The 24,610-nt window shown below is 41.9% G+C and overlaps 24 non-coding genes across 24 annotated transcripts; all 24 read left to right on the forward strand.

Annotated features, from left to right (window-relative positions):
* The first annotated feature begins 560 nt into the window (after positions 1-560).
* Positions 561-634, forward strand: TRNAT-UGU (transfer RNA threonine (anticodon UGU)). Its single transcript has one exon. It is a non-coding gene; the product is annotated as a tRNA-Thr (tRNA).
* A 980-nt stretch (positions 635-1,614) lies between these two features.
* TRNAT-UGU (transfer RNA threonine (anticodon UGU)) lies at positions 1,615-1,688 on the forward strand. The gene has a single exon. It is a non-coding gene; the product is annotated as a tRNA-Thr (tRNA).
* A 496-nt stretch (positions 1,689-2,184) lies between these two features.
* TRNAT-UGU (transfer RNA threonine (anticodon UGU)) lies at positions 2,185-2,258 on the forward strand. The gene has a single exon. It is a non-coding gene; the product is annotated as a tRNA-Thr (tRNA).
* A 980-nt stretch (positions 2,259-3,238) lies between these two features.
* Positions 3,239-3,312, forward strand: TRNAT-UGU (transfer RNA threonine (anticodon UGU)). The gene has a single exon. It is a non-coding gene; the product is annotated as a tRNA-Thr (tRNA).
* A 299-nt stretch (positions 3,313-3,611) lies between these two features.
* TRNAT-UGU (transfer RNA threonine (anticodon UGU)) lies at positions 3,612-3,685 on the forward strand. The gene has a single exon. It is a non-coding gene; the product is annotated as a tRNA-Thr (tRNA).
* Positions 3,686-4,178: 493 nt separating this feature from the next.
* Positions 4,179-4,252, forward strand: TRNAT-UGU (transfer RNA threonine (anticodon UGU)). The gene has a single exon. It is a non-coding gene; the product is annotated as a tRNA-Thr (tRNA).
* A 977-nt stretch (positions 4,253-5,229) lies between these two features.
* TRNAT-UGU (transfer RNA threonine (anticodon UGU)) lies at positions 5,230-5,303 on the forward strand. The gene has a single exon. It is a non-coding gene; the product is annotated as a tRNA-Thr (tRNA).
* A 685-nt stretch (positions 5,304-5,988) lies between these two features.
* Positions 5,989-6,062, forward strand: TRNAT-UGU (transfer RNA threonine (anticodon UGU)). Its single transcript has one exon. It is a non-coding gene; the product is annotated as a tRNA-Thr (tRNA).
* A 1,575-nt stretch (positions 6,063-7,637) lies between these two features.
* TRNAT-UGU (transfer RNA threonine (anticodon UGU)) lies at positions 7,638-7,711 on the forward strand. The gene has a single exon. It is a non-coding gene; the product is annotated as a tRNA-Thr (tRNA).
* Positions 7,712-8,204: 493 nt separating this feature from the next.
* Positions 8,205-8,278, forward strand: TRNAT-UGU (transfer RNA threonine (anticodon UGU)). Its single transcript has one exon. It is a non-coding gene; the product is annotated as a tRNA-Thr (tRNA).
* A 493-nt stretch (positions 8,279-8,771) lies between these two features.
* Positions 8,772-8,845, forward strand: TRNAT-UGU (transfer RNA threonine (anticodon UGU)). Its single transcript has one exon. It is a non-coding gene; the product is annotated as a tRNA-Thr (tRNA).
* Positions 8,846-9,155: 310 nt separating this feature from the next.
* On the forward strand, positions 9,156-9,229 carry TRNAT-UGU (transfer RNA threonine (anticodon UGU)). Its single transcript has one exon. It is a non-coding gene; the product is annotated as a tRNA-Thr (tRNA).
* Positions 9,230-9,873: 644 nt separating this feature from the next.
* Positions 9,874-9,947, forward strand: TRNAT-UGU (transfer RNA threonine (anticodon UGU)). The gene has a single exon. It is a non-coding gene; the product is annotated as a tRNA-Thr (tRNA).
* Positions 9,948-11,025: 1,078 nt separating this feature from the next.
* Positions 11,026-11,099, forward strand: TRNAT-UGU (transfer RNA threonine (anticodon UGU)). Its single transcript has one exon. It is a non-coding gene; the product is annotated as a tRNA-Thr (tRNA).
* Positions 11,100-11,592: 493 nt separating this feature from the next.
* On the forward strand, positions 11,593-11,666 carry TRNAT-UGU (transfer RNA threonine (anticodon UGU)). Its single transcript has one exon. It is a non-coding gene; the product is annotated as a tRNA-Thr (tRNA).
* A 1,063-nt stretch (positions 11,667-12,729) lies between these two features.
* TRNAT-UGU (transfer RNA threonine (anticodon UGU)) lies at positions 12,730-12,803 on the forward strand. The gene has a single exon. It is a non-coding gene; the product is annotated as a tRNA-Thr (tRNA).
* A 496-nt stretch (positions 12,804-13,299) lies between these two features.
* TRNAT-UGU (transfer RNA threonine (anticodon UGU)) lies at positions 13,300-13,373 on the forward strand. The gene has a single exon. It is a non-coding gene; the product is annotated as a tRNA-Thr (tRNA).
* A 1,564-nt stretch (positions 13,374-14,937) lies between these two features.
* Positions 14,938-15,011, forward strand: TRNAT-UGU (transfer RNA threonine (anticodon UGU)). The gene has a single exon. It is a non-coding gene; the product is annotated as a tRNA-Thr (tRNA).
* A 493-nt stretch (positions 15,012-15,504) lies between these two features.
* Positions 15,505-15,578, forward strand: TRNAT-UGU (transfer RNA threonine (anticodon UGU)). Its single transcript has one exon. It is a non-coding gene; the product is annotated as a tRNA-Thr (tRNA).
* Positions 15,579-17,715: 2,137 nt separating this feature from the next.
* Positions 17,716-17,789, forward strand: TRNAT-UGU (transfer RNA threonine (anticodon UGU)). The gene has a single exon. It is a non-coding gene; the product is annotated as a tRNA-Thr (tRNA).
* Positions 17,790-18,282: 493 nt separating this feature from the next.
* TRNAT-UGU (transfer RNA threonine (anticodon UGU)) lies at positions 18,283-18,356 on the forward strand. Its single transcript has one exon. It is a non-coding gene; the product is annotated as a tRNA-Thr (tRNA).
* Positions 18,357-19,044: 688 nt separating this feature from the next.
* TRNAT-UGU (transfer RNA threonine (anticodon UGU)) lies at positions 19,045-19,118 on the forward strand. Its single transcript has one exon. It is a non-coding gene; the product is annotated as a tRNA-Thr (tRNA).
* A 998-nt stretch (positions 19,119-20,116) lies between these two features.
* TRNAT-UGU (transfer RNA threonine (anticodon UGU)) lies at positions 20,117-20,190 on the forward strand. Its single transcript has one exon. It is a non-coding gene; the product is annotated as a tRNA-Thr (tRNA).
* Positions 20,191-21,148: 958 nt separating this feature from the next.
* Positions 21,149-21,229, forward strand: TRNAP-UGG (transfer RNA proline (anticodon UGG)). Its single transcript has one exon. It is a non-coding gene; the product is annotated as a tRNA-Pro (tRNA).
* Positions 21,230-24,610: the final 3,381 nt, after the last annotated feature.

A 24,610-nucleotide genomic window follows, 5' to 3' on the forward strand; every position in this document is an offset into this window, starting at 1 on the left:
TGGCTTAGTTGGTTAAGGCGACTGTCTTGTAAACAAGAGACACTGAGTTGAAATCTCAGCAGTGCTTTGTTTTCATCATCTCAGAAACAAACTTCCTATCTTTGCAATCATTCCTAATGTTTCCTACTTTTGTCCTTGCCGTGCCATTCCTTCTATCTGCCTATTCTGTATCATAAGCATGTGGCACTGTGGCTTAGTTGGTTAAAGCGCCTGTCTTGTAAACAAGAGACACTGAGTTGAAATCTCAGCAGTGCTTTGTTTTCATCATCTCAGAAACAAACTTCCTATCTTTGCAATCATTCCTAATGTTTCCTACTTTTGTCCTTGCCGTGGCATTCCTTCTATCTGCCTATTCTGTATCATAAGCATGTGGCACTGTGGCTTAGTTGGTTAAAGCGCCTGTCTTGTAAACAAGAGACACTGAGTTGAAATCTCAGCAGTGCTTTGTTTTCATCATCTCAGAAACAAACTTCCTATCTTTTCAATCATTCCTAATTTTTCCTACTTTTGTCCTTGCCGTGGCATTCCTTCTATCTGCCTATTCTGTATCATAAGCATGTGGCACTGTGGCTTAGTTGGTTAAAGCGCCTGTCTTGTAAACAGGGGACCCTGAGTTCGAATCTCAGCAGTGCCTTGTTTCCATCATCATCTCACAAACTTGGCATGGCTACGTCTCTACTGATAGTGCAATTGTGAGATTAAGAGTTTCTTCTGCATAAGAAATGAACCAGTGCTCAGGTTTCAATACATGTCGTAAGCATGTGACCCTGTGGCTTAGTTGGTTAAAGCACCTGTCTTGTAAACGTGAGACCCTGAGTTCAAATCTCAGCAGTGCTTTGTTGTCATCATCCCAGAAACAAACCTCCTATCTTTTCTATCATGCCTACTCTGTATCGTAAGCATGTGACCCTGTGGCTTAGTTGGTTAAGGCGACTGTCTTGTAAACAAGAGACACTGAGTTGAAATCTCAGCAGTGCTTTGTTTTCATCATCTCAGAAACAAACTTTCTATCTTTTCAATCATTCCTAATGTTTCCTACTTTTGTCCTTGCCATGGCATTCCTTCTATCTGCCTATTCTGTATCATAAGCATGTGGCACTGTGGCTTAGTTGGTTAAAGTGCCTGTCTTGTAAACAAGTGACACTGAGTTGAAATCTCAGCAGTGCTTTGTTTTCATCATCTCAGAAACAAACTTCATATCTTTTCAATCATTCCTAATGTTTCCTACTTTTGTCCTTGCCGTGGCATTCCTTCTATCTGCCTATTCTGTATCATAAGCATGTGACCCTGTGGCTTAGTTGGTTAAAGCACCTGTCTTGTAAACGTGAGACCCTGAGTTCAAATCTCAGCAGTGCTTTGTTTTCATCATCTCAGAAACAAACCTCCTATCTTTTCTATCATGCCTACTCTGTATCGTAAGCATGTGACCCTGTGGCTTAGTTGGTTAAGGCGACTGTCTTGTAAACAAGAGACACTGAGTTGAAATCTCAGCAGTGCTTTGTTTTCATCATCTCAGAAACAAACTTCCTATCTTTTCACTCATTTCTAATGTTTCCTACTTTTGTCCTTGCCGTGGCATTCCTTCTATCTGCCTATTCTGTATCATAAGCATGTGGCACTGTGGCTTAGTTGGTTAAAGCGCCTGTCTTGTCAACAGGAGACCCTGAGTTCGAATCTCAGCAGTGCCTTGTCTCCATCATCATCTCACAAACTTGGCATGGCTACGTCTCTACTGATAGTGCAATTGTGAGATTAAGAGTTTCTTCTGCATATGAAATGAACCAGTGCTCAGGTTTTAATGCATGTGACCCTGTGGCTTAGTTGGTTAAGGCTCCTGTCTTGTAAACAAGAGACACTGAGTTGAAATCTCAGCAGTGCTTTGTTTTCATCATCTCAGAAACAAAGTTCCTATCTTTGCAATCATTCCTAATGTTTCCTACTTTTGTCCTTGCCGTGGCATTCCTTCTATCTGCCTATTCTGTATCATAAGCATGTGGCACTGTGGCTTAGTTGGTTAAAGCGCCTGTCTTGTAAACAAGAGACACTGAGTTGAAATCTCAGCAGTGCTTTGTTTTCATCATCTCAGAAACAAACTTCCTATCTTTTCAATCATTCCTAATTTTTCCTACTTTTGTCCTTGCCGTGGCATTCCTTCTATCTGCCTATTCTGTATCATAAGCATGTGGCACTGTGGCTTAGTTGGTTAAAGCGCCTGTCTTGTAAACAGGGGACCCTGAGTTCGAATCTCAGCAGTGCCTTGTTTCCATCATCATCTCACAAACTTGGCATGGCTACGTCTCTACTGATAGTGCAATTGTGAGATTAAGAGTTTCTTCTGCATAAGAAATGAACCAGTGCTCAGGTTTCAATACATGTTGTAAGCATGTGACCCTGTGGCTTAGTTGGTTAAAGCACCTGTCTTGTAAACGTGAGACCCTGAGTTCAAATCTCAGCAGTGCTTTGTTGTCATCATCCCAGAAACAAACCTCCTATCTTTTCTATCATGCCTACTCTGTATCGTAAGCATGTGACCCTGTGGCTTAGTTGGTTAAGGCGACTGTCTTGTAAACAAGAGACACTGAGTTGAAATCTCAGCAGTGCTTTGTTTTCATCATCTCAGAAACAAACTTTCTATCTTTTCAATCATTCCTAATGTTTCCTACTTTTGTCCTTGCCATGGCATTCCTTCTATCTGCCTATTCTGTATCATAAGCATGTGGCACTGTGGCTTAGTTGGTTAAAGTGCCTGTCTTGTAAACAAGTGACACTGAGTTGAAATCTCAGCAGTGCTTTGTTTTCATCATCTCAGAAACAAACTTCATATCTTTTCAATCATTCCTAATGTTTCCTACTTTTGTCCTTGCCGTGGCATTCCTTCTATCTGCCTATTCTGTATCATAAGCATGTGACCCTGTGGCTTAGTTGGTTAAAGCACCTGTCTTGTAAACGTGAGACCCTGAGTTCAAATCTCAGCAGTGCTTTGTTTTCATCATCTCAGAAACAAACCTCCTATCTTTTCTATCATGCCTACTCTGTATCGTAAGCATGTGACCCTGTGGCTTAGTTGGTTAAGGCGACTGTCTTGTAAACAAGAGACACTGAGTTGAAATCTCAGCAGTGCTTTGTTTTCATCATCTCAGAAACAAACTTCCTATCTTTTCACTCATTTCTAATGTTTCCTACTTTTGTCCTTGCCGTGGCATTCCTTCTATCTGCCTATTCTGTATCATAAGCATGTGGCACTGTGGCTTAGTTGGTTAAAGCGCCTGTCTTGTCAACAGGAGACCCTGAGTTCGAATCTCAGCAGTGCCTTGTCTCCATCATCATCTCACAAACTTGGCATGGCTACGTCTCTACTGATAGTGAGATTAAGAGTTTCTTCTGCATATGAAATGAACCAGTGCTCAGGTTTTAATGCATGTGACCCTGTGGCTTAGTTGGTTAAGGCTCCTGTCTTGTAAACAAGAGACACTGAGTTGAAATCTCAGCAGTGCTTTGTTTTCATCATCTCAGAAACAAAGTTCCTATCTTTGCAATCATTCCTAATGTTTCCTACTTTTGTCCTTGCCGTGGCATTCCTTCTATCTGCCTATTCTGTATCATAAGCATGTGGCACTGTGGCTTAGTTGGTTAAAGCGCCTGTCTTGTAAACAGGAGACCCTGAGTTCGAATCTCAGCAGTGCCTTGTTTCCATCATCTCACAAACTTGGCATGGCTACGTCTCTACTGGTAGTGCAATTGTGAGATTAAGAGTTTCTTCTGCATAAGAAATGAACCAGTGCTCAGGTTTTAATGCATGTGACCCTGTGGCTTAGTTGGTTAAGGCGACTGTCTTGTAAACAAGAGACACTGAGTTGAAATCTCAGCAGTGCTTTGTTTTCATCATCTCAGAAACAAACTTCCTATCTTTTCAATCATTCCTAATGTTTCCTACTTTTGTCCTTGCCGTGGCATTCCTTCTATCTGCCTATTCTGTATCATAAGCATGTGGCACTGTGGCTTAGTTGGTTAAAGCGCCTGTCTTGTAAACAAGAGACACTGAGTTGAAATCTCAGCAGTGCTTTGTTTTCATCATCTCAGAAACAAACTTCCTATCTTTTCAATCATTCCTAATGTTTCCTACTTTTGTCCTTGCCGTGGCATCCCTTCTATCTGCCTATTCTGTATCATAAGCATGTGGCACTGTGGCTTAGTTGGTTAAAGCGCCTGTCTTGTAAACAGGAGACCCTGAGTTCGAATCTCAGCAGTGCCTTGTTTCCATCATCTCACAAACTTGGCATGGCTACGTCTCTACTGGTAGTGCAATTGTGAGATTAAGAGTTTCTTCTGCATAAGAAATGAACCAGTGCTCAGGTTTCAATACATGTTGTAAGCATGTGACCCTGTGGCTTAGTTGGTTAAAGCACCTGTCTTGTAAACGTGAGACCCTGAGTTCAAATCTCAGCAGTGCTTTGTTGTCATCATCCCAGAAACAAACCTCCTATCTTTTCTATCATGCCTACTCTGTATCGTAAGCATGTGACCCTGTGGCTTAGTTGGTTAAGGCGACTGTCTTGTAAACAAGAGACACTGAGTTGAAATCTCAGCAGTGCTTTGTTTTCATCATCTCAGAAACAAACTTTCTATCTTTTCAATCATTCCTAATGTTTCCTACTTTTGTCCTTGCCATGGCATTCCTTCTATCTGCCTATTCTGTATCATAAGCATGTGGCACTGTGGCTTAGTTGGTTAAAGTGCCTGTCTTGTAAACAAGTGACACTGAGTTGAAATCTCAGCAGTGCTTTGTTTTCATCATCTCAGAAACAAACTTCATATCTTTTCAATCATTCCTAATGTTTCCTACTTTTGTCCTTGCCGTGGCATTCCTTCTATCTGCCTATTCTGTATCATAAGCATGTGACCCTGTGGCTTAGTTGGTTAAAGCACCTGTCTTGTAAACGTGAGACCCTGAGTTCAAATCTCAGCAGTGCTTTGTTTTCATCATCTCAGAAACAAACCTCCTATCTTTTCTATCATGCCTACTCTGTATCGTAAGCATGTGACCCTGTGGCTTAGTTGGTTAAGGCGACTGTCTTGTAAACAAGAGACACTGAGTTGAAATCTCAGCAGTGCTTTGTTTTCATCATCTCAGAAACAAACTTCCTATCTTTTCACTCATTTCTAATGTTTCCTACTTTTGTCCTTGCCGTGGCATTCCTTCTATCTGCCTATTCTGTATCATAAGCATGTGGCACTGTGGCTTAGTTGGTTAAAGCGCCTGTCTTGTCAACAGGAGACCCTGAGTTCGAATCTCAGCAGTGCCTTGTCTCCATCATCATCTCACAAACTTGGCATGGCTACGTCTCTACTGATAGTGCAATTGTGAGATTAAGAGTTTCTTCTGCATATGAAATGAACCAGTGCTCAGGTTTTAATGCATGTGACCCTGTGGCTTAGTTGGTTAAGGCTCCTGTCTTGTAAACAAGAGACACTGAGTTGAAATCTCAGCAGTGCTTTGTTTTCATCATCTCAGAAACAAAGTTCCTATCTTTGCAATCATTCCTAATGTTTCCTACTTTTGTCCTTGCCGTGGCATTCCTTCTATCTGCCTATTCTGTATCATAAGCATGTGGCACTGTGGCTTAGTTGGTTAAAGCGCCTGTCTTGTAAACAAGAGACACTGAGTTGAAATCTCAGCAGTGCTTTGTTTTCATCATCTCAGAAACAAACTTCCTATCTTTTCAATCATTCCTAATTTTTCCTACTTTTGTCCTTGCCGTGGCATTCCTTCTATCTGCCTATTCTGTATCATAAGCATGTGGCACTGTGGCTTAGTTGGTTAAAGCGCCTGTCTTGTAAACAAGAGACACTGAGTTGAAATCTCAGCAGTGCTTTGTTTTCATCATCTCAGAAACAAACTTCCTATCTTTTCAATCATTCCTAATGTTTCCTACTTTTGTCCTTGCCGTGGCATTCCTTCTATCTGCCTATTCTGTATCATAAGCATGTGGCACTGTGGCTTAGTTGGTTAAAGCGCCTGTCTTGTAAACAGGAGACCCTGAGTTCGAATCTCAGCAGTGCTTTGTTTCCATCATCATCTCACAAACTTGGCATGGCTACATCTCTACTGATAGTGCAATTGTGAGATTAAGAGTTTCTTCTGCATAAGAAATGAACCAGTGCTCAGCATTTAATACATGTGGTAAGCATGTGACCCTGTGGCTTAGTTGGTTAAGGCGACTGTCTTGTAAACAAGAGACACTGAGTTGAAATCTCAGCAGTACTTAGTTTTCATCATCTCAGAAACAAACTTCCTATCTTTTCAATCATTCCTAATGTTTCCTACTTTTGTCCTTGCCGTGGCATTCCTTCTATCTGCCTATTCTGTTTCATAAGCATGTGGCACTGTGGCTTAGTTGGTTAAAGCGTCTGTCTTTTAAACAGAAGACCCTGAGTTCGAATCTCAGCAGTACCTTGTTTCCATCATCATCTCACAAACTTGCCATGGCTACGTCTCTACTGATAGTGCAATTGTGAGATTAAGAGTTTCTTCTGCATAAGAAATGAACCAGTGCTCAGGTTTCAATACATGTTGTAAGCATGTGACCCTGTGGCTTAGTTGGTTAAAGCACCTGTCTTGTAAACGTGAGACCCTGAGTTCAACTCTCAGGAGTGCTTTGTTTTCATCATCTCAGAAACAAACCTCCTATCTTTTCTATCATGCCTACTCTGTATCGTAAGCATGTGGCGCTGTGGCTTAGTTGGATAAGGCGCCTGTCTTGTAAATGTGAGACCCTGAGTTCAAATCTCAGCAGTGCTTTGTTTTCATCATCTCAGAAACAAACCTCCTATCTTTTCTATCATACCTACTCTGTATCGTAAGCATGTGGCGCTGTGGCTTAGTTGGTTAAAGCGCCTGTCTTGTGAACAGGAGACACTGAGTTTGAATCTCAGCAGTTCTTTGTTTCCATCATCATCTCACAAATTTACCATGGCTACGTCTCTACTGATAGTGCAATTGTGAGATTAAGAGATTCTTCTGCATAAGAAATGAACCAGTGCTCAGGTTTTAATACATGTGGTAAGCATGTGACCCTGTGGCTTAGTTGGTTAAGGCGACTGTCTTGTAAACAAGAGACACTGAGTTGAAATCTCAGCAGTGCTTTGTTTTCATCATCTCAGAAACAAACTTCCTATCTTTGCAATCATTCCTAATGTTTCCTACTTTTGTCCTTGCCGTGGCATTCCTTCTATCTGCCTATTCTGCATCATAAGCATGTGGCACTGTGGCTTAGTTGGTTAAAGCGCCTGTCTTGTAAACAAGAGACACTGAGTTGAAATCTCAGCAGTGCTTTGTTTTCATCATCTCAGAAACAAACTTCCTATCTTTTCAATCATTCCTAATTTTTCCTACTTTTGTCCTTGCCGTGGCATTCCTTCTATCTGCCTATTCTGTATCATAAGCATGTGGCACTGTGGCTTAGTTGGTTAAAGCGCCTGTCTTGTAAACAAGAGACACTGAGTTGAAATCTCAGCAGTGCTTTGTTTTCATCATCTCAGAAACAAACTTCCTATCTTTTCAATCATTCCTAATGTTTCCTACTTTTGTCCTTGCCGTGGCATCCCTTCTATCTGCCTATTCTGTATCATAAGCATGTGGCACTGTGGCTTAGTTGGTTAAAGCGCCTGTCTTGTAAACAGGAGACCCTGAGTTCGAATCTCAGCAGTGCCTTGTTTCCATCATCTCACAAACTTGGCATGGCTACGTCTCTACTGGTAGTGCAATTGTGAGATTAAGAGTTTCTTCTGCATAAGAAATGAACCAGTGCTCAGGTTTTAATGCATGTGACCCTGTGGCTTAGTTGGTTAAGGCGACTGTCTTGTAAACAAGAGACACTGAGTTGAAATCTCAGCAGTGCTTTGTTTTCATCATCTCAGAAACAAACTTCCTATCTTTTCAATCATTCCTAATGTTTCCTACTTTTGTCCTTGCCGTGGCATTCCTTCTATCTGCCTATTCTGTATCATAAGCATGTGGCACTGTGGCTTAGTTGGTTAAAGCGCCTGTCTTGTAAACAAGAGACACTGAGTTGAAATCTCAGCAGTGCTTTGTTTTCATCATCTCAGAAACAAACTTCCTATCTTTTCAATCATTCCTAATGTTTCCTACTTTTGTCCTTGCCGTGGCATCCCTTCTATCTGCCTATTCTGTATCATAAGCATGTGGCACTGTGGCTTAGTTGGTTAAAGCGCCTGTCTTGTAAACAGGAGACCCTGAGTTCGAATCTCAGCAGTGCCTTGTTTCCATCATCTCACAAACTTGGCATGGCTACGTCTCTACTGGTAGTGCAATTGTGAGATTAAGAGTTTCTTCTGCATAAGAAATGAACCAGTGCTCAGGTTTTAATGCATGTGACCCTGTGGCTTAGTTGGTTAAGGCGACTGTCTTGTAAACAAGAGACACTGAGTTGAAATCTCAGCAGTGCTTTGTTTTCATCATCTCAGAAACAAACTTCCTATCTTTTCAATCATTCCTAATGTTTCCTACTTTTGTCCTTGCCGTGGCATTCCTTCTATCTGCCTATTCTGGATCATAAGCATGTGGCACTGTGGCTTAGTTGGTTAAAGCGCCTGTCTTGTAAACAAGAGACACTGAGTTGAAATCTCAGCAGTGCTTTGTTTTCATCATCTCAGAAACAAACTTCCTATCTTTTCAATCATTCCTAATGTTTCCTACTTTTGTCCTTGCCGTGGCATTCCTTCTATCTGCCTATTCTGTATCATAAGCATGTGGCACTGTGGCTTAGTTGGTTAAAGCGCCTGTCTTGTAAACAGGAGACCCTGAGTTCGAATCTCAGCAGTGCCTTGTTTCCATCATCATCATCTCACAAACTTGGCATGGCTACGTCTCTACTGATAGTGCAATTGTGAGATTAAGAGTTTCTTCTGCATATGAAATGAACCAGTGCTCAGGTTTTAATGCATGTGACCCTGTGGCTTAGTTGGTTAAGGCTCCTGTCTTGTAAACAAGAGACACTGAGTTGAAATCTCAGCAGTGCTTTGTTTTCATCATCTCAGAAACAAACTTCCTATCTTCGCAATCATTCCTAATGTTTCCTACTTTTGTCCTTGCCGTGGCATTCCTTCTATCTGCCTATTCTGTATCATAAGCATGTGGCACTGTGGCTTAGTTGGTTAAAGCGCCTGTCTTGTAAACAGGAGACCCTGAGTTCGAATCTCAGCAGTGCCTTGTTTCCATCATCATCTCACAAACTTGGCATGGCTACGTCTCTACTGATAGTGCAATTGTGAGATTAAGAGTTTCTTCTGCATATGAAATGAACCAGTGCTCAGGTTTTAATGCATGTGACCCTGTGGCTTAGTTGGTTAAGGCTCCTGTCTTGTAAACAAGAGACACTGAGTTGAAATCTCAGCAGTGCTTTATTTTCATCATCTCAGAAACAAACCTCCTATCTTTTCTATCATGCCTATTCTGTATCATAAGCATGTGGCACTGTGGCTTAGTTGGTTAAAGCGCCTGTCTTGTAAACAAGAGACACTGAGTTGAAATCTCAGCAGTGCTTTGTTTTCATCATCATCTCACAAACTTGGCATGGCTACGTCTCTACTGATAGTGCAATTGTGAGATTAAGAGTTTCTTCTGCATAAGAAATGAACCAGTGCTCAGCATTTAATACATGTGGTAAGCATGTCACCCTGTTGGTTAAGGTGACTGTCTTGTAAACAAGAGACACTGAGTTGAAATCTCAGCAGTGCTTTGTTTTCATCATCTCAGAATCAAACTTCCTATCTTTTCAATCATTCCTAATGTTTCCTACTTTTGTCCTTGCCGTGGCATTCCTTCTATCTGCCTATTCTGTATCATAAGCATGTGGCACTGTGGCTTAGTTGGTTAAAGCGCCTGTCTTGTAAACAGGAGACCCTGAGTTCGAATCTCAGCAGTGCCTTTTTTCCATCATCGTCTCTCAAACTTGCCATGGCTACGTCTCTACTGATAGTGCAAGTGTGAGATTATGAATTTCTTCTGCATAAGAAATGAACCAGTGCTCAGCATTTAATACATGTGGTAAGCATGTGACCCTGTCTTAGTTGGTTAAGGCGACTGTCTTGTAAACAAGAGACACTGAGTTGAAATCTCAGCAGTGCTTTGTTTTCATCATCTCAGAAACAAACTTCCTATCTTTTCAATCATTCCTAATGTTTCCTACTTTTGTCCTTGCCGTGGCATTCCTTCTATCTGCCTATTCTGTATCATAAGCATGTGGCACTGTGGCTTAGTTGGTTAAAGCGTCTGTCTTTTAAACAGGAGACCCTGAGTTCGAATCTCAGCAATGCCTTGTTTCCATCATCGTCTCACAAACTTGCCATGGCTACGTCTCTACTGATAGTGCAATTGTGAGATTAAGAGTTTCTTCTGCGTAAGAAATGAACCAGTGCTCAGCATTTAATACATGTGGTAAGCATGTGACCCTGTTGGTTAAGGTGACTGTCTTGTAAACAAGAGACACTGAGTTGAAATCTCAGCAGTGCTTTGTTTTCATCATCTCAGAAACAAACTTCCTATCTTTGCAATCATTCCTAATGTTTCCTACTTTTGTCCTTGCCGTGGCATTCCTTCTATCTGCCTATTCTGCATCATAAGCATGTGGCACTGTGGCTTAGTTGGTTAAAGCGCCTGTCTTGTAAACAAGAGACACTGAGTTGAAATCTCAGCAGTGCTTTGTTTTCATCATCTCAGAAACAAACTTCCTATCTTTTCAATCATTCCTAATTTTTCCTACTTTTGTCCTTGCCGTGGCATTCCTTCTATCTGCCTATTCTGTATCATAAGCATGTGGCACTGTGGCTTAGTTGGTTAAAGCGCCTGTCTTGTAAACAAGAGACACTGAGTTGAAATCTCAGCAGTGCTTTGTTTTCATCATCTCAGAAACAAACTTCCTATCTTTTCAATCATTCCTAATGTTTCCTACTTTTGTCCTTGCCGTGGCATCCCTTCTATCTGCCTATTCTGTATCATAAGCATGTGGCACTGTGGCTTAGTTGGTTAAAGCGCCTGTCTTGTAAACAGGAGACCCTGAGTTCGAATCTCAGCAGTGCCTTGTTTCCATCATCTCACAAACTTGGCATGGCTACGTCTCTACTGGTAGTGCAATTGTGAGATTAAGAGTTTCTTCTGCATAAGAAATGAACCAGTGCTCAGGTTTTAATGCATGTGACCCTGTGGCTTAGTTGGTTAAGGCGACTGTCTTGTAAACAAGAGACACTGAGTTGAAATCTCAGCAGTGCTTTGTTTTCATCATCTCAGAAACAAACTTCCTATCTTTTCAATCATTCCTAATGTTTCCTACTTTTGTCCTTGCCGTGGCATTCCTTCTATCTGCCTATTCTGTATCATAAGCATGTGGCACTGTGGCTTAGTTGGTTAAAGCGCCTGTCTTGTAAACAAGAGACACTGAGTTGAAATCTCAGCAGTGCTTTGTTTTCATCATCTCAGAAACAAACTTCCTATCTTTTCAATCATTCCTAATGTTTCCTACTTTTGTCCTTGCCGTGGCATCCCTTCTATCTGCCTATTCTGTATCATAAGCATGTGGCACTGTGGCTTAGTTGGTTAAAGCGCCTGTCTTGTAAACAGGAGACCCTGAGTTCGAATCTCAGCAGTGCCTTGTTTCCATCATCTCACAAACTTGGCATGGCTACGTCTCTACTGGTAGTGCAATTGTGAGATTAAGAGTTTCTTCTGCATAAGAAATGAACCAGTGCTCAGGTTTTAATGCATGTGACCCTGTGGCTTAGTTGGTTAAGGCGACTGTCTTGTAAACAAGAGACACTGAGTTGAAATCTCAGCAGTGCTTTGTTTTCATCATCTCAGAAACAAACTTCCTATCTTTTCAATCATTCCTAATGTTTCCTACTTTTGTCCTTGCCGTGGCATTCCTTCTATCTGCCTATTCTGTATCATAAGCATGTGGCACTGTGGCTTAGTTGGTTAAAGCGCCTGTCTTGTATACCGGAGACCCTGAGTTCGAATCTCAGCAGTGCCTTGTTTCCATCATCATCTCACAAACTTGGCATGGCTACGTCTCTACTGATAGTGCAATTGTGAGATTAAGAGTTTCTTCTGCATATGAAATGAACCAGTGCTCAGGTTTTAATGCATGTGACCCTGTGGCTTAGTTGGTTAAGGCTCCTGTCTTGTAAACAAGAGACACTGAGTTGAAATCTCAGCAGTGCTTTGTTTTCATCATCTCAGAAACAAACTTCCTATCTTTGCAATCATTCCTAATGTTTCCTACTTTTGTCCTTGCCGTGGCATTCCTTCTATCTGCCTATTCTGTATCATAAGCATGTGGCACTGTGGCTTAGTTGGTTAAAGCGCCTGTCTTGTAAACAAGAGACACTGAGTTGAAATCTCAGCAGTGCTTTGTTTTCATCATCTCAGAAACAAACTTCCTATCTTTTCAATCATTCCTAATTTTTCCTACTTTTGTCCTTGCCGTGGCATTCCTTCTATCTGCCTATTCTGTATCATAAGCATGTGGCACTGTGGCTTAGTTGGTTAAAGTGCCTGTCTTGTAAACAAGAGACACTGAGTTGAAATCTCAGCAGTGCTTTGTTTTCATCATCTCAGAAACAAACTTCCTATCTTTTCAATCATTCCTAATGTTTCCTACTTTTGTCCTTGCCGTGGCATTCCTTCTATCTGCCTATTCTGTATCATAAGCATGTGGCACTGTGGCTTAGTTGGTTAAAGCGCCTGTCTTGTAAACAGGAGACCCTGAGTTCGAATCTCAGCAGTGCCTTGTTTCCATCATCATCTCACAAACTTGGCATGGCTACGTCTCTACTGGTAGTGCAATTGTGAGATTAAGAGTTTCTTCTGCATAAGAAATGAACCAGTACTCAGGTTTTAATGCATGTGACCCTGTGGCTTAGTTGGTTAAGGCGACTGTCTTGTAAACAAGAGACACTGAGTTGAAATCTCAGCAGTGCTTTGTTTTCATCATCTCAGAAACAAACTTCCTATCTTTTCAATCATTCCTAATGTTTCCTACTTTTGTCCTTGCCGTGGCATTCCTTCTATCTGCCTATTCTGGATCATAAGCATGTGGCACTGTGGCTTAGTTGGTTAAAGCGCCTGTCTTGTAAACAAGAGACACTGAGTTGAAATCTCAGCAGTGCTTTGTTTTCATCATCTCAGAAACAAACTTCCTATCTTTTCAATCATTCCTAATGTTTCCTACTTTTGTCCTTGCCGTGGCATTCCTTCTATCTGCCTATTCTGTATCATAAGCATGTGGCACTGTGGCTTAGTTGGTTAAAGCGCCTGTCTTGTAAACAGGAGACCCTGAGTTCGAATCTCAGCAGTGCCTTGTTTCCATCATCATCTCACAAACTTGGCATGGCTACGTCTCTACTGATAGTGCAATTGTGAGATTAAGAGTTTCTTCTGCATATGAAATGAACCAGTGCTCAGGTTTTAATGCATGTGACCCTGTGGCTTAGTTGGTTAAGGCTCCTGTCTTGTAAACAAGAGACACTGAGTTGAAATCTCAGCAGTACTTAGTTTTCATCATCTCAGAAACAAACTTCCTATCTTTTCAATCATTCCTAATGTTTCCTACTTTTGTCCTTGCCGTGGCATTCCTTCTATCTGCCTATTCTGTTTCATAAGCATGTGGCACTGTGGCTTAGTTGGTTAAAGCGTCTGTCTTTTAAACAGGAGACCCTGAGTTCGAATCTCAGCAGTACCTTGTTTCCATCATCATCTCACAAACTTGCCATGGCTACGTCTCTACTGATAGTGCAATTGTGAGATTAAGAGTTTCTTCTGCATAAGAAATGAACCAGTGCTCAGGTTTCAATACATGTTGTAAGCATGTGACCCTGTGGCTTAGTTGGTTAAAGCACCTGTCTTGTAAACGTGAGACCCTGAGTTCAACTCTCAGGAGTGCTTTGTTTTCATCATCTCAGAAACAAACCTCCTATCTTTTCTATCATGCCTACTCTGTATCGTAAGCATGTGGCGCTGTGGCTTAGTTGGATAAGGCGCCTGTCTTGTAAATGTGAGACCCTGAGTTCAAATCTCAGCAGTGCTTTGTTTTCATCATCTCAGAAACAAACCTCCTATCTTTTCTATCATACCTACTCTGTATCGTAAGCATGTGGCGCTGTGGCTTAGTTGGTTAAAGCGCCTGTCTTGTGAACAGGAGACACTGAGTTTGAATCTCAGCAGTTCTTTGTTTCCATCATCATCTCACAAATTTACCATGGCTACGTCTCTACTGATAGTGCAATTGTGAGATTAAGAGATTCTTCTGCATAAGAAATGAACCAGTGCTCAGGTTTTAATACATGTGGTAAGCATGTGACCCTGTGGCTTAGTTGGTTAAGGCGACTGTCTTGTAAACAAGAGACACTGAGTTGAAATCTCAGCAGTGCTTTGTTTTCATCATCTCAGAAACAAACTTCCTATCTTTGCAATCATTCCTAATGTTTCCTACTTTTGTCCTTGCCGTGGCATTCCTTCTATCTGCCTATTCTGCATCATAAGCATGTGGCACTGTGGCTTAGTTGGTTAAAGCGCCTGTCTTGTAAACAAGAGACACTGAGTTGAAATCTCAGCAGTGCTTTGTTTTCATCATCTCAGAAACAAACTTCCTATCTTTTCAATCATTCCTAATTTTTCCTACTTTTGTCCTTGCCGTGGCATTCCTTCTATCTGCCTATTCTGTATCATAAGCATGTGGCACTGTGGCTTAGTTGGTTAAAGCGCCTGTCTTGTAAACAAGAGACACTGAGTTGAAATCTCAGCAGTGCTTTGTTTTCATCATCTCAGAAACAAACTTCCTATCTTTTCAATCATTCCTAATGTTTCCTACTTTTGTCCTTGCCGTGGCATCCCTTCTATCTGCCTATTCTGTATCATAAGCATGTGGCACTGTGGCTTAGTTGGTTAAAGCGCCTGTCTTGTAAACAGGAGACCCTGAGTTCGAATCTCAGCAGTGCCTTGTTTCCATCATCTCACAAACTTGGCATGGCTACGTCTCTACTGGTAGTGCAATTGTGAGATTAAGAGTTTCTTCTGCATAAGAAATGAACCAGTGCTCAGGTTTTAATGCATGTGACCCTGTGGCTTAGTTGGTTAAGGCGACTGTCTTGTAAACAAGAGACACTGAGTTGAAATCTCAGCAGTGCTTTGTTTTCATCATCTCAGAAACAAACTTCCTATCTTTTCAATCATTCCTAATGTTTCCTACTTTTGTCCTTGCCGTGGCATTCCTTCTATCTGCCTATTCTGTATCATAAGCATGTGGCACTGTGGCTTAGTTGGTTAAAGCGCCTGTCTTGTAAACAAGAGACACTGAGTTGAAATCTCAGCAGTGCTTTGTTTTCATCATCTCAGAAACAAACTTCCTATCTTTTCAATCATTCCTAATGTTTCCTACTTTTGTCCTTGCCGTGGCATCCCTTCTATCTGCCTATTCTGTATCATAAGCATGTGGCACTGTGGCTTAGTTGGTTAAAGCGCCTGTCTTGTAAACAGGAGACCCTGAGTTCGAATCTCAGCAGTGCCTTGTTTCCATCATCTCACAAACTTGGCATGGCTACGTCTCTACTGGTAGTGCAATTGTGAGATTAAGAGTTTCTTCTGCATAAGAAATGAACCAGTGCTCAGGTTTTAATGCATGTGACCCTGTGGCTTAGTTGGTTAAGGCGACTGTCTTGTAAACAAGAGACACTGAGTTGAAATCTCAGCAGTGCTTTGTTTTCATCATCTCAGAAACAAACTTCCTATCTTTTCAATCATTCCTAATGTTTCCTACTTTTGTCCTTGCCGTGGCATTCCTTCTATCTGCCTATTCTGTATCATAAGCATGTGGCACTGTGGCTTAGTTGGTTAAAGCGCCTGTCTTGTAAACAAGAGACACTGAGTTGAAATCTCAGCAGTGCTTTGTTTTCATCATCATCTCACAAACTTGGCATGGCTACGTCTCTACTGATAGTGCAATTGTGAGATTAAGAGTTTCTTCTGCATAAGAAATGAACCAGTGCTCAGCATTTAATACATGTGGTAAGCATGTCACCCTGTTGGTTAAGGTGACTGTCTTGTAAACAAGAGACACTGAGTTGAAATCTCAGCAGTGCTTTGTTTTCATCATCATCTCACAAACTTGGCATGGCTACGTCTCTACTGATAGTGCAATTGTGAGATTAAGAGTTTCTTCTGCATATGAAATGAACCAGTGCTCAGGTTTTAATGCATGTGACCCTGTGGCTTAGTTGGTTAAGGCTCCTGTCTTGTAAACAAGAGACACTGAGTTGAAATCTCAGCAGTACTTAGTTTTCATCATCTCAGAAACAAACTTCCTATCTTTTCAATCATTCCTAATGTTTCCTACTTTTGTCCTTGCCGTGGCATTCCTTCTATCTGCCTATTCTGTTTCATAAGCATGTGGCACTGTGGCTTAGTTGGTTAAAGCGTCTGTCTTTTAAACAGGAGACCCTGAGTTCGAATCTCAGCAGTACCTTGTTTCCATCATCATCTCACAAACTTGCCATGGCTACGTCTCTACTGATAGTGCAATTGTGAGATTAAGAGTTTCTTCTGCATAAGAAATGAACCAGTGCTCAGGTTTCAATACATGTTGTAAGCATGTGACCCTGTGGCTTAGTTGGTTAAAGCACCTGTCTTGTAAACGTGAGACCCTGAGTTCAACTCTCAGGAGTGCTTTGTTTTCATCATCTCAGAAACAAACCTCCTATCTTTTCTATCATGCCTACTCTGTATCGTAAGCATGTGGCGCTGTGGCTTAGTTGGATAAGGCGCCTGTCTTGTAAATGTGAGACCCTGAGTTCAAATCTCAGCAGTGCTTTGTTTTCATCATCTCAGAAACAAACCTCCTATCTTTTCTATCATACCTACTCTGTATCGTAAGCATGTGGCGCTGTGGCTTAGTTGGTTAAAGCGCCTGTCTTGTGAACAGGAGACACTGAGTTTGAATCTCAGCAGTTCTTTGTTTCCATCATCATCTCACAAATTTACCATGGCTACGTCTCTACTGATAGTGCAATTGTGAGATTAAGAGATTCTTCTGCATAAGAAATGAACCAGTGCTCAGGTTTTAATACATGTGGTAAGCATGTGACCCTGTGGCTTAGTTGGTTAAGGCGACTGTCTTGTAAACAAGAGACACTGAGTTGAAATCTCAGCAGTGCTTTGTTTTCATCATCTCAGAAACAAACTTCCTATCTTTGCAATCATTCCTAATGTTTCCTACTTTTGTCCTTGCCGTGGCATTCCTTCTATCTGCCTATTCTGCATCATAAGCATGTGGCACTGTGGCTTAGTTGGTTAAAGCGCCTGTCTTGTAAACAAGAGACACTGAGTTGAAATCTCAGCAGTGCTTTGTTTTCATCATCTCAGAAACAAACTTCCTATCTTTTCAATCATTCCTAATTTTTCCTACTTTTGTCCTTGCCGTGGCATTCCTTCTATCTGCCTATTCTGTATCATAAGCATGTGGCACTGTGGCTTAGTTGGTTAAAGCGCCTGTCTTGTAAACAAGAGACACTGAGTTGAAATCTCAGCAGTGCTTTGTTTTCATCATCTCAGAAACAAACTTCCTATCTTTTCAATCATTCCTAATGTTTCCTACTTTTGTCCTTGCCGTGGCATCCCTTCTATCTGCCTATTCTGTATCATAAGCATGTGGCACTGTGGCTTAGTTGGTTAAAGCGCCTGTCTTGTAAACAGGAGACCCTGAGTTCGAATCTCAGCAGTGCCTTGTTTCCATCATCTCACAAACTTGGCATGGCTACGTCTCTACTGGTAGTGCAATTGTGAGATTAAGAGTTTCTTCTGCATAAGAAATGAACCAGTGCTCAGGTTTTAATGCATGTGACCCTGTGGCTTAGTTGGTTAAGGCGACTGTCTTGTAAACAAGAGACACTGAGTTGAAATCTCAGCAGTGCTTTGTTTTCATCATCTCAGAAACAAACTTCCTATCTTTTCAATCATTCCTAATGTTTCCTACTTTTGTCCTTGCCGTGGCATTCCTTCTATCTGCCTATTCTGTATCATAAGCATGTGGCACTGTGGCTTAGTTGGTTAAAGCGCCTGTCTTGTAAACAAGAGACACTGAGTTGAAATCTCAGCAGTGCTTTGTTTTCATCATCTCAGAAACAAACTTCCTATCTTTTCAATCATTCCTAATGTTTCCTACTTTTGTCCTTGCCGTGGCATCCCTTCTATCTGCCTATTCTGTATCATAAGCATGTGGCACTGTGGCTTAGTTGGTTAAAGCGCCTGTCTTGTAAACAGGAGACCCTGAGTTCGAATCTCAGCAGTGCCTTGTTTCCATCATCTCACAAACTTGGCATGGCTACGTCTCTACTGGTAGTGCAATTGTGAGATTAAGAGTTTCTTCTGCATAAGAAATGAACCAGTGCTCAGGTTTTAATGCATGTGACCCTGTGGCTTAGTTGGTTAAGGCGACTGTCTTGTAAACAAGAGACACTGAGTTGAAATCTCAGCAGTGCTTTGTTTTCATCATCTCAGAAACAAACTTCCTATCTTTTCAATCATTCCTAATGTTTCCTACTTTTGTCCTTGCCGTGGCATTCCTTCTATCTGCCTATTCTGTATCATAAGCATGTGGCACTGTGGCTTAGTTGGTTAAAGCGCCTGTCTTGTAAACAAGAGACACTGAGTTGAAATCTCAGCAGTGCTTTGTTTTCATCATCATCTCACAAACTTGGCATGGCTACGTCTCTACTGATAGTGCAATTGTGAGATTAAGAGTTTCTTCTGCATAAGAAATGAACCAGTGCTCAGCATTTAATACATGTGGTAAGCATGTCACCCTGTTGGTTAAGGTGACTGTCTTGTAAACAAGAGACACTGAGTTGAAATCTCAGCAGTGCTTTGTTTTCATCATCTCAGAATCAAACTTCCTATCTTTTCAATCATTCCTAATGTTTCCTACTTTTGTCCTTGCCGTGGCATTCCTTCTATCTGCCTATTCTGTATCATAAGCATGTGGCACTGTGGCTTAGTTGGTTAAAGCGCCTGTCTTGTAAACAGGAGACCCTGAGTTCGAATCTCAGCAGTGCCTTTTTTCCATCATCGTCTCTCAAACTTGCCATGGCTACGTCTCTACTGATAGTGCAAGTGTGAGATTATGAATTTCTTCTGCATAAGAAATGAACCAGTGCTCAGCATTTAATACATGTGGTAAGCATGTGACCCTGTCTTAGTTGGTTAAAGCGCCTGTCTTGTAAACAAGAGACCCTGAGTTCAAATCTCAGCCGTGCTTTGTTTTCATTATCTCAGAAACAAACTTCCTATCTTTTCAATCATGCCTATTCTGTACTGTAAGCATGTGACCCTGTGGCTTAGTTTGTTAAAGTGCCTGTCTTGTAAACAGGAGACCCTGAGTTTGAATCTCAGCAGTGCTTTGTTTCCATCATCGTCTCTCAAACTTGCCATGGCTACGTCTCTACTGATAGTGCAATTGTGAGATTATGAATTTCTTCTGCATAAGAAATGAACCAGTACTCAAGTTTTAATACATGTAGTAAGCATGCGACCCTGTGGCTTAGTTGGTTAAGGCGACTGTCTTGCAAACAAGAGACACTGAGTTGAAATCTCAGCAGTGCTTTGTTTTCATCATCTCAGAAACAAACTTCCTATCTTTTCAATCATGCCTATTCTGTATTGTAAGCATGTGACCCTGTGGCTTAGTTTGTTAAAGTGCCTGTCTTGTAAACAGGAGACCCTGAGTTCGAATCTCAGCAGTACCTTGTTTCCATCATCATCTCACAAACTTGCCGTCTCTACTGATAGTGCAGTTGTGAGATTAAGAGTTTCTTCTGCATAAGAAATGAACCAGTGCTCAGCATTTAATACATGTGGTAAGCATGTGACCCTGTGGCTTAGTTGGTTAAGGCGACTGTCTTGTAAACAAGAGACACTGAGTTGAAATCTCAGCAGTGCTTTGTTTTCATCATCTCAGAAACAAACTTCCTATCTTTTCAATCATTCCTAATGTTTCCTACTTTTGTCCTTGCCGTGGCATTCCTTCTATCTGCCTATCCTGTATCATAAGCATGTGGCACTGTGGCTTAGTTGGTTAAAGCGCCTGTCTTGTAAACAGGAGACCCTGAGTTCGAATCTCAGCAGTACCTTGTTTTCATCATCTCAGAAACAAACCTCCTATCTTTTCAATCATGCCTTTTCTGTATTATACGCATGTGGCGGTGTGGCTTAGTTGGTTAAAGTGCCTGCCTTGTAAACAGGAGACACTGAGTTCGAATCTCAGCAGTTCCTTTTATCCATCATCATCTCACAAATTACCATGGCTACGTCTCTACTGAGTGCAATTGTGAGATTAAGAATTTCATAAGAAATGAACCAGTGCTCAGGTTTTAATACATGTGCATGTGGCCCTGTGGCTTAGTTGGTTTAAAGCGACTGTGTTGTAAACAAGAGACCCTGAGTTCAAATCTCAGCAGTGCTTTGTTTTCATCATCTCAGAAACAAACCTATCTTTTCAATCATGCCTTTTTTGTATTATAAGCATGTGGCGCTGTGGCTTAGTTGGTTAAAGCGCCTGACTTGTAAACAGGAGACCCTGAGTTCAAATCTCAGCAGTGCATTTTATCCATCATCATCTCACAAATTACCATGGCTACGTCTCTACTGATTGTGAGGTTAAAAATTTCTTCTGCATCAGGAATGAACCAGTGCTCAGGTTTTAATGCATGTGGCCCTGTGGCTTAGTTGGTTTAAAGCAAATGTCTTGTAAACAAGAGACTCTGAGTTCAAATCTGTGCAGTGCTTTGTTTTCATCATCTCAAAAACAATCTTCCTATCTTTTCAATAATTCCTAATGTGTCCTCCTTTTGTCCTTGCCGTGGCATTCATTCAATCTGCTTATTCTGTATCATAAACCTGTGGCGCTGTGGCTTAGTTGATTAAAGCGCCTGTCTTGTAAACGGGAGAGCCTGAGTTCAAATCTCAGCAGTGCCTTTCTCCCATCATCATCTCACAAATTTACCATGGCTACGTTTCTACTGATAGTGAGATTAAGAATTTCTTCTGCATAAGAAATGAACCAGTGCTCAGGTTTTAATACATGTGCTAAGCATTTTGCCCTGTGGCTTAGTTGGTTAAAGCACCTGACTTGGAATCAAGAGACTCTGAGTTCAAATCTCAGCAGTGCTTTGTTTTCATCATCTCAGAAACAAACTTCCTATCTTTTCAATCATGCTTTTTCTGTATTATAAGCATGTGGCGCTGTGGCTTAGTTGTTTAAAGTGCTTCTCTTGTAAACAGGAGACCTTGAGTTCAAATCTCAGCAGTACCTTGCATCCATCATCTCACAAATTTACCATGGCTTTGTCTCTACTGATAGTGAGATTAAGAATTTCTTCTGCATAAGAAATGAACCAGTGCTCAGGTTTTAATACATGTGGTATGCATGTTGTCCTGTGGTATGCATGTTGTCCTGTGGCTTAGTTGGTTAAAGCACTTGTCTTGTAAACAAGAGACTCTGAGTTCAAATCTCAGCAGTAGGGTTGAGCAAAATGAATCGCTCATTTTCATAAGTCGCCGACTTTTGGCAAACTCTGCGTCTCATGAAACCCGACCCGATCCCTGTGTGGGGTCGGCCATGCGGTACGCGACTTTTGCGCCAAAGTCGCGTTTCAATGACGCTAAAAGCGCCATTTCTCTGCCAATGAAGGTGGACGCAGAGTGTGGGCAGCGTGATGACATAGATCTCAGTCCCCACCATCTTAGAGAACGGCATTGCAGTGATTGGTTTGCTTTCTGCGGCGTCACAGGAGCTATAAAGTGGCGTTCCCGCCGACCGCCATCTTACTGCTGCTGATCTGAGCATAGGGAGAGGTTGCTGCCACTTCGTCAGAAGCAGGGATAGTGTTAGGCAGGGTACATAAAGCCCCAAACCGCTTGTGCTGTAGCGATTTCCACTGTCCAACACCACCTTTTGTTTGCAGGGACAGTGGAAGCTACATTTTTTTTTCCTCAGCGCTGTAGCTCATTGGGCTGCCCTAGACGGCTCCCTGACCCTGATAGCTGCGTTGCTGTGTGTGTACGCCGCTGTGCAAACCAACTGCTTTTTTCAAAGCACAAATCCTGTTGTTCCTTCCTTTCTGCACAGCTATCTTGTGTGTTTGTCCACACTTTTGTGTGCAGCAGTACTTTTTATAGCTGCCTGCCATACTTTTCTGAGATTACTGCAGGGAGATAAAGATTGGCAAGTCTGCCTCTGTGCCATTGCTGTGTGTGTCATCTGTCTCATTGTGTGCCACTGAAAACCAGTGTGTAATACTGGGCCTTTTTTTTTTTTCTAAATTCTCCCTGTAAAAAAAAAATAATTAGTGGGAGATAAAGATTGGCAAGTCTGCCTCTGTGCCATTGCTGTGTGTGGCATCTGTCTCATTGTGTGCCACCAAAAACCAGTGTGTAATACTGGGCCTTTTTTTTTTTTTCTAAATTCTCCCTGTAAAAAAAAATAATTAGTGGGAGATAAAGATTGGCAAGTCTGCCTCTGTGCCATTGCTGTGTGTGGCATCTGTCTCATTGTGTGCCACCGAAAACCAGTGTGTAATACTGGGCCTTTTTTTTTTTTCTAAATTCTCCCTGTAAAAAAAAAATAATTAGTGGGAGATAAAGATTGGCAAGTCTGCCTCTGTGCCATTGCTGTGTGTGGCATCTGTCTCATTGTGTGCCACCGAAAACCACTGTGTAATACTGGGCCATTTTTTTTTTTAATTCTCCCTGTAAAAAAAAAAATAATTAGTGGGAGATAAAGTGTTGTGGATTCTGTTTGTGGGCTCCCTCTGGTGGTTACTGCTGGTACTTGGTGACTTTGGTGGGTTGCGGCCTTTGGTTTCCACCTGTCCATCAGAGGCTGGGTGTTTCCTATTTTACCTGGCCTTTCTGTCATTTCCCTTGCCGGCTATCAATGTGTTCAGATGTGCTCTGTTTGGTTCCTGCCTACCTGCTCCCAGATCTTTCAGGATAAGCTAAGTGCTGATTTTCAGTTGTTTGGTTTTTGGTCCAGCTTGCTTAGAATGTCTCTATGCTAGCTGGTTGCTCTAGTGGACTGAGGTTCTCCCCATGTGCCATGAGTTGGCACATGGGTTCTTGTAATCTCAGGATGTTTTTTTTTTGATTAGGGTTTTTTGCTGACCGCTCAGTCCCCTTTTGTATCATTCTGCTTTCTAGTTTTCAGCGGGCCTCTATTTGCTAAAGCTATATACATCATCTCTATGTGTGTGCCTTCCTCTCATTTCACCGTCAATACATGTGGGGGGCAACTATACCTTTTGGGGTTAATTCCTCTGGAGGCAAGTGAGGTCTTTGTTTTCTCTGCAGTACTAGTTAGCTCTTAGGCTGGTGCGTGGCGTCTAGAACCAACGTAGGCACGCTCCCTGGCTATCTCTAGTTGCGTTTGTCAGGCGTAGGGCAGCGGTCAGCCCAGGTTCCATCACCCTAGAGCTCGTCCGATATTTGTTATACTTTGCTTGTCCTGTGCTATCCCTAGCCATTGGGGATTCATGACAGTATAGCCGGCCCACAAAGTGTTAATTGTTTGGGCTGAAGCAGGAGAAAAAGAAGTGTTCAAGGGAAATTATTTTTTTTTTCCTTCAGAGTTTTGCTGCCTAGCCCTTAATTGCTGTCTAGCTGCTTCTTACCTCCTCTTAACCCTTGAATGGCTCTGATCTTAGCTGTTTATCATGGATGTCCAGAGTTTGGCTTCCAGCCTGAGTAATCTCGCGGCAAAGGTTCAAAACATACAGGATTTCGTTGTTCACACTCCCATGTCTGAACCTAGAATTCCTATTCCAGAGTTTTTTTCTGGAGATAGATCTACCTTCCTGAATTTCAGGAACAATTGTAAATTGTTTCTCTCTTTGAAATCTCGCTCCTCTGGAGACCCTGCTCAACAGGTCAAGATTGTTATATCATTCCTACGGGGCGACCCTCAGAATTGGGCATTTGCATTGGCACCAGGGGATCCTGCATTGCTCAGTGTGGATGCGTTTTTTCTGGCATTGGGATTGCTCTATGAGGAACCTAACCTAGACATTCAGGCTGAAAAGGCTTTATTAGCCCTCTCTCAGGGGCATGATGAAGCGGAAATATATTGTCAGAAATTTCGGAAATGGTCGGTGCTTACTCAGTGGAATGAGTGCGCCCTGGCTGCAAACTTCAGAAATGGTCTTTCTGAGGCCATTAAGGATATTATGGTGGGGTTCCCTGCGCCTACAGGTCTGAATGAGTCTATGGCTATGGCCATTCAGATTGATCGGCGTTTACGGGAGCGCAAACCCGTGCACCAGTTGGCGGTGTCTTCTGAACAGGCACCTGAGACTATGCAATGTGATAGAATTCAGTCCAGAAGTGAACGGCAAAATTATAGGCGGAAAAATGGTTTGTGTTTTTATTGTGGTGATTCAGCTCATGTTATATCAGCATGCTCTAAACGCACAAAAAGGGTTGATAAATCTTTTGCCATTGATACTCTGCAGTCTAAGTTCATTTTGTCTGTGACTCTGATTTTTTCACTGTCTTCCA

The sequence above is a fragment of the Ranitomeya variabilis genome, chromosome 7 (assembly GCF_051348905.1).
Source record: "Ranitomeya variabilis isolate aRanVar5 chromosome 7, aRanVar5.hap1, whole genome shotgun sequence".
Classification (NCBI taxonomy): domain Eukaryota; kingdom Metazoa; phylum Chordata; class Amphibia; order Anura; family Dendrobatidae; genus Ranitomeya; species Ranitomeya variabilis.